The sequence below is a fragment of the Atheta coriaria genome, unplaced genomic scaffold (genome assembly GCF_025399875.1).
Source record: "Atheta coriaria isolate IRGN ID8LTWV9N9 unplaced genomic scaffold, Caltech_Dcor_3.1 hic_scaffold_5_pilon, whole genome shotgun sequence".
Lineage (NCBI taxonomy): Eukaryota > Metazoa > Arthropoda > Insecta > Coleoptera > Staphylinidae > Dalotia > Dalotia coriaria.
In genome coordinates, this window is record NW_027045447.1 from 7,425,361 (window position 1) to 7,436,495 (window position 11,135).

At 41.0% G+C, this 11,135-nt stretch overlaps 1 protein-coding gene across 1 annotated transcript in view; it reads right to left on the reverse strand.

The window, feature by feature from the left end:
- Positions 1–8,790, reverse strand: part of kek2 (kekkon 2) — a 35,233-nt gene extending 26,443 nt beyond the window's left edge. The window contains exon 1 of the mRNA XM_065303097.1: positions 8,375–8,790. The gene's annotated coding sequence lies outside the window, so the exon portion shown is untranslated. The remainder of the gene's footprint in view (positions 1–8,374) is intronic.
- Positions 8,791–11,135: the final 2,345 nt, after the last annotated feature.

Below are 11,135 nucleotides of genomic sequence, written 5' to 3' on the forward strand. Positions count from 1 at the left end.
CCCGGTGCCTTCACCCGCCATTGGCTAATACACCTCGACGTAGAGTTTTGGACGAGCCCGGCGCCTTCACCATCGCGATGGAAACGAAACGGGCGCGCGTCCAGCACGCGACGCATCGCCGTGACAGCGTCGCACTCGACGCCTTTAACTGGCTGGCTGGGGCCACCGAGTACACTGGAAAGCTTTTACTTTGGTCATAAAAGAAAATTGAAAAGTTTCAATATGGTTTTTAACAAAAGATCTTCTGCGCGCGCGCTTTTTTTCGCACCGACAATATTTCAACGTAATTTATTTTACATTGGCAAGTTCTAAACGATTTATTACAGGGCGCTAATGTGCTGTGACCGATAAAAAATCAACTTTTAATCAAACTAGAGAGTTTTATAAATTTATTAAATATAAAACTTTTTCATACCAACGCCGGAAAATATGTTGAAAACAAATAGTATGACGGATAATCATTGTTAAGAGTATAATACAAATGAAAAAAAAAAACATCACAAAAACTTTCATGTGAATAATTGATCCGACAAAAATACAATCAAATGCATTGATTTGGATGAAAAAAAAATCCGCAAATAACAAAAAGCTTGCAGCTCAAATCCAACCAAAAAAATATGTAATATTAATTAAAAAGGTTTGTGTCTATTGTACACCGCATTGTTTGAAAAAAAAAACCAAATGGTGCAAGCACCGGGCGCTCAAAAGGATTCTAATCATATTTATTGCAATCGATTCGATTTAATTACTTCTTGCATGTGTATCCGGGCAATTAAAGCCGGAATGCTTGGCTGCACGTCGGCTCGCTCGAACAAACTTCCAGCGGTCATACATTTTCCGACCGAAAACAACCGGAATCCGAATTAATCGCCAACTCACTATATTCGTGGTGCGAGCCACGGTGCGGTCATGTTTTATGCCAATTCGAGTTTACAAAAATTCGTACACAAACTTTGCTCTACGCAAAAAATTACGACCGGCGTTGGGCACATTCGTATTAACTGCAGCGCGACGCTTGTTGGCGTCGTTATGAATCTTTCAGGATATTTTGCCACCGCATGCGAGTTCTGTACACGAGGATACGCAGGGTGTTTGTTCGGCGACGACGGCAGAGCTCGTTAATATGATGCAAACTCACCGAACGCACGTCGCACGTGCGCCAGAAATGAAACATAAATGAGATGCGAGAAACGTCACGGTTTCAGCGCTAAAAAAATTTTTCCTGCGAATGTTTTATGTGTCAAACAAAGCATTATTCCCCATTCAAATATTTTTTTTTCCAGCAAAAAACTTTTAACTATTGTAAAAATTAAAATTCAAGGCGTATGCTGAAATAGAAAATTTTCAATTTCAAAATGGAAAATTTCATTTCGAACGTCTGTGGTAACAATTAAAACGCGGAAGCATACGCTCAATAAAAAATATTTGAGTCGTAAAACCCTTCTGCGTGCGTAATAAAAAATTGTTTAGCACCGAGTCCGCCGGCATATGAAGAAAAAAAGTTAATTTCATTTCAGCGCAACGTGCATACGGCGATGTCTCATTGTGTCACGTTTAAGGACGAGAAAATAGAAAATATCGCAGACATGCGCAACAAAAGACGTCGTCGACGATAGTGCAGCAAGAGAAAGTAATATACGACGTGCAGATGATTTTCTCTGTGCGCCGAGGCGAATACGCTGACTAGTTTTAGTCTATTCCGGCTCTACGAGGGGTCTGATGAGGTGTAATTTCAGTCTCGCTGCAAATATTACTCTGTTATGCTACCCCGAAACCTGTGTTGGCTTGCGCAGACGATAATATTTCCACGTGTACAAAACGACTGCGCAAAATGTTTTCCCATTATGCGACGCGCGACAACACAAAGCGCCAAATGTAATATAAAAATGTGTTGCGAGCGCTGCGCACGCATTTTAATTGCCTTTTGACGGCTGCGCGCCTGTAATTAGCTGATGAATTGCGAGCGCGGCGTCAAAACGATACCGATCGCCCTCCGTCTGCTGCAAAACCGCAGCGTGCACGAATGCGTAAAACGCCGAAAAACACAACACCTAATTGATGATTAAACTTCGGCAGCTTGACGCGCGCTCAGGCAAAAAGCTCTTCGCGTTTCCTTCCGCGTAATTAATATTCTTCGTGTTTTTTTTTTTCATTAAGCGCTCAGTCCTTCCTTTCATTCCGCTTTGCATCAAAGACAATTCAGAAGCAAAGAATAAAACCAAAAAAACATTCAACTGTCGCAGCTGGGATAATTTGTCATGCATTCATTAAATTATCATTAATTACACGTGCTGTGCAATCAAAACCACAATCACAAGCTAGTTTCAAGACTTGCTAATTGAAAAAAAAAAACGAAAAAAATATTCCACACGTTCACAGATATAGAAATGGAAAAATACGCGAGATAAAGGCATGTGATTGTCGTGGTAATTCCGGCCCATTAAAATCATAAATCTCAAACTTGGCACTCGTCTAAAAGTTTAATCCGCTGTCGCTATTCATGGCGAGGATGTTTGTTTCGGCCCTCTTACGCCGGCCCGAGATGATATATCATTATATCATAGCCGGAGAACCACCCCCTCTTTAGATGTGCACGCATTTCGCATGAATGAATGGTAAAACTTCCGAGCCAGCCAGCATTTATTCCGCGAAACAAAAATATTAAATAATAATTCACCTATACGCGTCTGCATACAGAGTGTTTGCGTGTTTGCCTGGACGTATTGTAATGCACTAATAATTTAAACTCCTGACATGTTGTATGAGCCCATAAGTAATAATCGGACATGCGTGTAAAAAACTTTCTGACAAATCCATTGGGACAATGAGGACCATCCTCATATTTCTCGGTGTTTGTGTGTGTATAGGACGGAGGATTATTGTGCAAACCGAAAGTTGGCCAAAAAATATTCGGCGGCGATAATTTCGGCGTTATATTTGCGTCTCCCGGAACATGTTTGCCCGGAGCCCAATTCGCACAATTCGTGGGTTTTTGTGAGTGTGTACAACGCTTGTTAGTGAAAACAAGTCGTTATCATGCTCTCTTTACAGATTTAAATGAAGTTTTAGGTTCGTAAAACAAAATATTTTCACTAGAAAATAAAAAGTTGATTTTATTATAGCAATTTTTATTTTTTTAGATAAATTATACGCCTTTGCTTTTTCTGTTCTTAATGCTTAAGTAAGTACACATTGCTTGATTAAGTTTGAAACCCAATTTCTATTCATGAGTCTTACAAACAAAATTTAATGCGATTTGCAATAGAAAAAAAGCAAACTCACTTTAATCACGTAGTCTTTTAGAACGGCTTAAATATAAGACGCTTACAGATAGACATTGCAAGCATTTTAATCTTGTAAGAATTTAGAAATTATCTCATAAATTTTGAGCGTTTGGCAAAAAAAGCGCAATAAATCGATGCATATTTGTTTGTCTAAATTCCTTTACGTATATTACATATTCAATGGGCAGTCGAATTTTTTGTTGCTTTATGTTATGCGAGCTTTCCTCTTGAATCTATCCCAGCAAATAGTTGCTGCGCTGTCTGACTGGAATCAAGTATCGAATAGAATAAAAAAAAAAGAACAGCGATGAGGAGCACAGTGTAATGCGCAACTTTGGTACAACAAAAATACAATTTTCATATCGTTAGATTCCACATGATTTATTTTCTTTTGTGTGTATTTGGAAATATATACTGACTGATAACATAATAATATAAAACTAAAGTATATCTTCTGTTTGCTTAGGGTTTTTGTGTGTTATTTTAGGCAAACATGTATTTCTATAACAATTTGCTCAATGATTCGTCTACAAACTCGAAATTTTCGAATTTCCAGAATCGCTTTGACTCGTCCATAAAAGTATTGGGGTTTACACTCGTTTCTCGGGAAGGATTTTATTGATTTGCGATTTTAGTTGGAGCTTATTTTCATGGAACTTTCCACAAAGCATAAAAATAGCAAAAAAATTCAAGGATTTTTAGAAGTGTTATAAATCAGCATGACAATATATTATAACAAAAAAATATATTGTTGCAAACGAGACAAAGACGCGTTGTGAAATTAGGTTCAATTTTAGTTTCGCGCACGAACGCATCAAACGCACTCGCACCTCGGTAAGCGAATGAATAAATGACTCAAAAACAGACGAACTGAAACATGGCACGTCGCGGCGAATTGGTAACGAAGCAGTCAGTCCATAAAAAGTATAAAAAGATCTCTGCCCGTATTAGTATGCATTGAAGTTTTCCTTTGCGTGGCGAAATCTATTTCGCGTGTTTCTTTAGCGCTCTCTCAGTGCTTTCTTTCATTCGCTCCGTCCGCCCGTCGGCGATTCTTCGTTTCTTCGTTTTGCTGCTTGCGCTAGACGCGTGCTTTCTTCTCCTTTGCACCGCGGGAAAGGTGTTCGGGTGCGAACACCCCTCGTGGATAAAGGCGTTGTGCGCGCCGACCACTCGTTGTATACACGGAAGCCGAAAGAAAAACACGGAGAAATTTAATTAAGATTCGACAAAAGGTGCTATTGTTCCCATTGGGCAAACTTGCTTTCCTATGTGCATGCACGTAACCACAGCAACAGCCACGAGTGTGCCCTTGTGGGCACAATTTGTATTTATAATTTTCTTCTAGGTGTTTCAGCTTACCTGTTTCACTTAAATTCCGTGTTAGTTTTAGTAACGCGTAGAAAACACAAAAACTAGGACAGTTGTGTAATTTGTAGAAAATTAAATTCAGTTGTTTGCAGATTTTGTGTAAAAAATCACTTCGCAGCTTTGTAGCCAATTACTTTCCAGATATAATCAAATAAAGTCATTCCGAATTTCCCAAGCGTAATATGGATAGTAAAACGAGCGCATGAGGGGCTTCATAACACTCCCGGACAAAGTTAGTGCCAGTACACATATATACACAAATACCAACCCAAAAGCAAGCGCAATCCTTTCGGAAACCAAGTGAATAAAATAAAAATATACGCGCGAGACATGACGAACGTACATAATTGCACTTTCTCGAATTGAAAAACTAAGCGGCCAAGCAGAGGCGAGCAAACTTAATGCGCGCCTTTCAAAGCGTCTTTCCGGATTCACGACATCAAATAGATTTCCGTCCTTTCTTCGGAAAGAAAGCAAAATAAAATAAGAAAATTAAAAGACGCGTTTCGCCTCTCTTCGATGCCGCGCACTTAAAGCAACATCTAAAATTTACGCGCGCGTATTTTCTCGTACTGTCGCCTCCAGCCCCCAAGAGGTCGGCAATCGAATGTCGGAAATTACAAAGACTTTCATCCCTTCCATTAACTTCAATTAATCTCATCCATAAATAACGCGGCGCGTCGGAATGCAAATCTGTTGTTATTTTAAACTCGCACACGAGCCTTGACACGTCTCAAAGTAAGTGTCAAAGCAAGTCGACTATTTTCGGAGGGTGCGGTGTTAGAATTCGCGCGTAGGCATTTGTCTAATTTCTTGCCGCGTTTGGATTTCGTGCTGGCGGCGCAAAAAATCCATTACTTCAATTGAATTTTTTATTTGTTTCGTTTGATATCGCCCGGCAACGTCGACCATCAAATGAGGCAATGAGAATGAGGAAATCGCGAAATTCCTTTTCAGATTAGGTATTGCGCGCCGTCTTGCCGCCGCTCTCTTTTCGCAAACTGACGAACCCTCGAATTTTACGACCTTCATCAAGACCACGTGAACTGAATTTTATACAGAGTTACACAAGAAACTAATCCATAAAGAATTTTGTTCTCGGCGCAGCCTCTCGCATCTTCTCTTCCTCGTTTTTGTGGGAGGAGGATGAAGGGTGTACGCGCTTGGCTTTGGGTTTCCTTCCCAAATGCAAGAAAAAAAACCCTGACGTCCCGACTAAAAGGAAACAGCAAAAACGAACCTCGGACGCAGTTTTATGTGGAGAGAAACAAAATGTGCGCCCGCAAAATTTCTTTTTGATAATCCTCCACGACGATGTCTTGAATTCCCGCTGTTTTGTAAAACGACTTTCGCGCAAATGTAATGTGTGTTTATTTCCGAGAGTTGTTGTGTGTGTGTGTGTTTGTTAGTTAAGTCTGTTTTAAACATGTTGCAATAAATTCGAGATAGTCGAGGCGCGACGGCAAAACCTGGCTGGTAACAACATCTGTTACGTTTTGACTCGACTAATTTCTCATTTCTACTTCCGAACAGAACACGGCGACCACCCCAGTCCTCCCTATTCACCCCCAGCTGCGCCTCCACCATTCGTAGATTGATAAATATATACGCGAGCAACTCCAACATTTGCAAAACACGCTCACGCTTCCCAGCCTGCATATTTCACACATTGTTTTTGCGACCCGTTCGCAACGAGGGTGGTTAATATGCATGGCATATATCCAATTGTGTTGCCACTTTTGTGCAGCTAATTTTAGGCATAAATCAATAACAAACACGATTCCAATTTCACAAAAATTTATTTCCTTAAAAAAAACGCAACGTAAATTACGTTCAATTTGCAGTGAGAAATTAAAAGAATATTCTAAAGTGTGCGGAATAAAGCGGCCCCTTGACGGGTATAATTTTCGTAGTTTGCACATGTGTGCACTTTTAAAGCGTGCCCATTAAAACTTTTCGCAGCGTAGAAAAGCGCCGGCAGCGTAAAGTTCAAACATTAACATGCATCGCCCTTCCAGCATGTCCTGCGCATCTCCAAGATGAGCCTTATAATTTATATGTCATCATCGGCGACAAACAATGATTCGGCAAGATATGACGCGCACGCGCGCACGTAATCTTGCGCGGCGTTAATTTCCCAGCTCGATGGAAATCCTGTCAACCACGAGCAACTTCGTGCACTCGCTGCAACTCCCTGCGCTCTCTTCATGCATCGCATTATGAACGAGTAATTTATATTAAACTGGCGTATTATTACTTTCCTCTGTTTGATTTTCGGCGCTGCTGCGGCGGTGTGGCAATGTGGCGGTTGTAGTAATGAGCAATTTATGCGACAAGTTTATAACGGCTGTGGCAACCTTCCAAGATTACACCGAGTGTAACAATATAATTACTCTTCCACGAGAAATCGAATTTAATGCGGTAGGTATAAAATATTTTTCGTTCAAGTTGACATAATTAAATGTGAGGTTAGTTTTTGTTTGCTATTCAAATAAATTTCTGTTTTTTTAGGTAAAACCTTAGGTCAGTCCAGACGTAACATAAAAAGAGTTTTCTCTTTTTTGTACCCTAAAAGTTATTTAATCTCCTAATATAAAAGTACTATCATTAGATAAAATGCCATTTGATGCTACTTAAATCGAGGCAATTTATTTTGCTGACAATGCAAATCCTTTGTTGAATGATGACCCATAGGATCAAAGGATTCAATTAAAAACCCAACATAATGTTAAATAGTGCCCCGGATATCAGCTCCGAAAGCAATTTTCACTGTAGTTAAGTGAATGAACAAGCTGTACGACCATTTGTAAGCCCAAGCGAGGACAATCCGTAAGCCAGGCTGACGATAACGAATATTCGGTGAATACCGAATCGATAATTTATTTATTTTAATTAATGAAACCGTCCCGGTTTGTAAAAGGGGGCGCCACTGCGACCACTGCAAGCGGGGTAAACCGTGCGCGGTCCATTTCGTGGACCCGCTGTCGACAATGGGACCGGTTTAATGGGGTGGCCATTGTGCACTCGCCGCGGCGAATAAATGGAATTCATAATAAATTGCATGACCGTCTGACCTCGTGTCGAACACAAACCCACATTTGATCGCCTGAAATATCAAATACCACCAATTTCAAACGCTGTCGCATGGTATGTACCGGTATACAAAGTGTATACACAAACACTGAATCATTCAGGAGTGTTTATCATGTTTGTCATTACGCGCGAGGGCAAGTTTAGCTCGTTGCCACTTTACCACTTTACTTTAATGACGTTGCCATTATATATTTACGCGTTTGCTCGCGTACATAAGTTTCGCAACGACAACGACAAAAAGACGCTCGAAGTAAAAGAAAACTAAGTGGAAGAATATATTCCCTTCGGTTTCGGTGGCGGGCGAGTAGCAAATATATATCTACACCGAAGCCGGCGGCATATATGCGCCAGGGGTGCGCAAAAAAATGTCCTAGATAAAATAAACATTATGCTAAAGCGACCGCGCGCAGCTTTGACATCTACAAGTAATTGTACACGAGGGAGTGATATATGCCTGATTTTATTTAAAATATTGACCACAACCAAGTCACATTAACATAATTGTATATATAAACTGCTGTTGCTCAAAATAGTACATTGGAGCAGTCGCAGACGAAAATAACAACGCTTTTTATTTTTAGTTTTCTTTGTAATACAACGTCAATTACATGAACATCTACACTTACCCCTTTTTTCTAGATTGCTACGTAAGGAGTTGTTATATAAGTCCTTTGGGCTTTGCGGTCGCTCGAAGGAAGGAAGACGCAACTCCACGTCTTGAATTACTCGTTTACTATTACGTCCAAAATCGATGAGTGCAGTTAATGTTCACATTTACGAAGCACAGCACTCGAAACATTAACACAACTCGTTGTGGTTGTTTAATTTTCTTTTTGAAACATTGAGTTTATGAATTTTATTTATTGACTTGTTCGACTCGGATGTTTAACGCTTGATATTTTCGCGCTGAAACTCTCGCACAACAAACAAGCGAATGTTCGTTTTTATCTGAACACGGTATCAACTTGTGTTCGGTGGATGCGTGATCAATGCGGGAGCGGTGTGTGTGAGAGCGGCGGCGGAGCGGCGGCACGACGCATGTGATCGGCGCTGCTGTACTGAACGGCGGCGCGGTGCTCGCCCGCGAGCGTGAGCGCGCTGCCGACGCCCCCTTCGCCGCGACGCTCGGTGCCGCTGCCAGCCCGCATAAGTTGACGGCGCCGGTCCGGAATCGCTTCTAAATATAATATTTTTTCGAGTGCTCGGCGCCGCGCCGCGCGGACCGACGCTCGTAATTCTAATAAAGCCGCGAATCAAATATTTGCCACGTATGCGCGTGCATTTTATTTTTATTCATTAGGCACGAATAGAATGAGTGAGTATTTAGTTAGTAATGTTACGGTAGGTTGATTCAATTACGTTAATAGTTTCCGGCGTCGCGGCCGTAAAACACGAAAGGGTTGCTCGCCTCTATTAGAAACTACGCCATTATTTGCAGATGGTAATAGGCTGCGATATTAGCGCTCCAATTCTGTAAATTGTACGCCTGGAGCGCCGTTTTATATCAACTCATAAATATGTAGGCTTTAACTATGACGAATTAATTTTACACGCCTTCTATATTTCAATTAAGACGAAGACATCAGTTATGATTAACTAATCATCCTGACATTGTCAATGATTCATAATTATTCAGAATTGCAGTGAATAAGAACAATTCCTGCCAAAATTAAATTTCTCCGAAACCAGAAATATCTTAGTCACTTTCTAGGAATTAGAATCAATGGTGGTGATTTAATATTTCATTATCCACGAATGTGTATACGACAATTATATTATAGGTGTTCAATTGCTACATAAACTATTAAGAACAAATTTCATAATTGGTTATTACAGGGGATGTAAACAGTGTAAACGTTGCGCACCGACCCATGTGTACCTTTGAAAATTGTTTGTTATCACAAACGTAGTTTGCAAATGCTTGGGTGTTGTTTCAGGCGCTACCGAGGTTTGCCGCACAGCGCGGGCCGAGGAAAAGGGACATCGGATTTATCTTCATTTTTATTGTCGAGTTTATCGCATGCAACGTAGCGAAAGCCAAACGGGCTGGAATGTCCGGCCACTCGGCGGCGCCAAACCCGCACCGCCTCCACGTAAACATGCGCGAGGACATCGCATCCCGGCGGAGGTTTTCATATTCGGGGACATTTGTAACCGCAAAACCTTTTATCGAAACACGCATTGACCATGAAGCCCCACCATTTCCTCATAAACGCGTCGTGGAGGCGGCTTGTATCGCTATATTTTCACTTCAAGCGGTTCGTATCTTCACTTCCGGCTATAAATGCACTACATTCATCACATTATCTAATATTCATAAATCATACCGTCACACTAAAAATAATATTTAGTATCCTGTATTACAGATGATATAAAAATAGTTCGTGCACTATATTCAAAACAGCAATTCCTGGTGGAGGGAATAACCTGGCTATATTCCTCACTCATCGATCGAAATGTCAACGTGCCTCTGAGCGTATTAGATATTAACCGTGAAATGTGTCCGTTCAATTCAATTCCGGAGCGAAAGTTTCGCCAAGTGATGGCGAAGAGGTGTTCCTCGGGATGTGGGCGGCTGTATTCCATATCGCAGGTCCTCCGCCCCAACACACACACACATTCTCACAACCGGTTCCTGCTGCGGCGTTCCACGTTCGACTTCCGCCCGCCCGCCTGCCGCCGATAGTCAGAACTGATATCAAACTGATCCGCAACTTCTGACGGCTCTCCGAAATTTAACTTTGGCTCAACTCAAGATTGAATGAATCGAATCTTTCCCACTCAGCTGCAAGTAGGTAGGTATAGGTCTATTTAGATTTACAATTTTATTAAATCTGTTTCTATTTTATTACAACTATTGTTTTATATATTTAAAAGTAGTTCAAGATTGATTTTTCTTGTCGGTATTACAAACCGCAAATTTATGTCGCGTATAAATATTAATGAAGAGTGTGCCGGTTTTGGCGAGGAATGTATTTATATCCGCATGCATGCGCGGATGCTTGAGACGTCGCCTGCCAAATTTGTGCCTTTTTAAAATTTCAGCATGAAGCACCGCTTGCCTGGGCGTCAAGTCGACTCGCGAGTACATCACACGACGCGCTCATGAATCATAAATCCTTAATGCCCCCGCCAGTCTACTCGGCAAATTCCCAACTTGTATGTTAATCCTTAAACGGTTTGTCTTTCCTCAGCGCGTGCACACACATATCTATATAAAGTTCTTGTTACCACAAACCCACAGCCTCCAGTCAATCGCCTGAGAGGAAAAAGAAAACGAGCGTAATTTGGAAGTCTAATGTATAATAGTAAATCTTTGGCATTGTTTACATCAACAGCAAACTACGCCAGACTGAAAACATGATAAGCGCGTTGATATCGTCAATC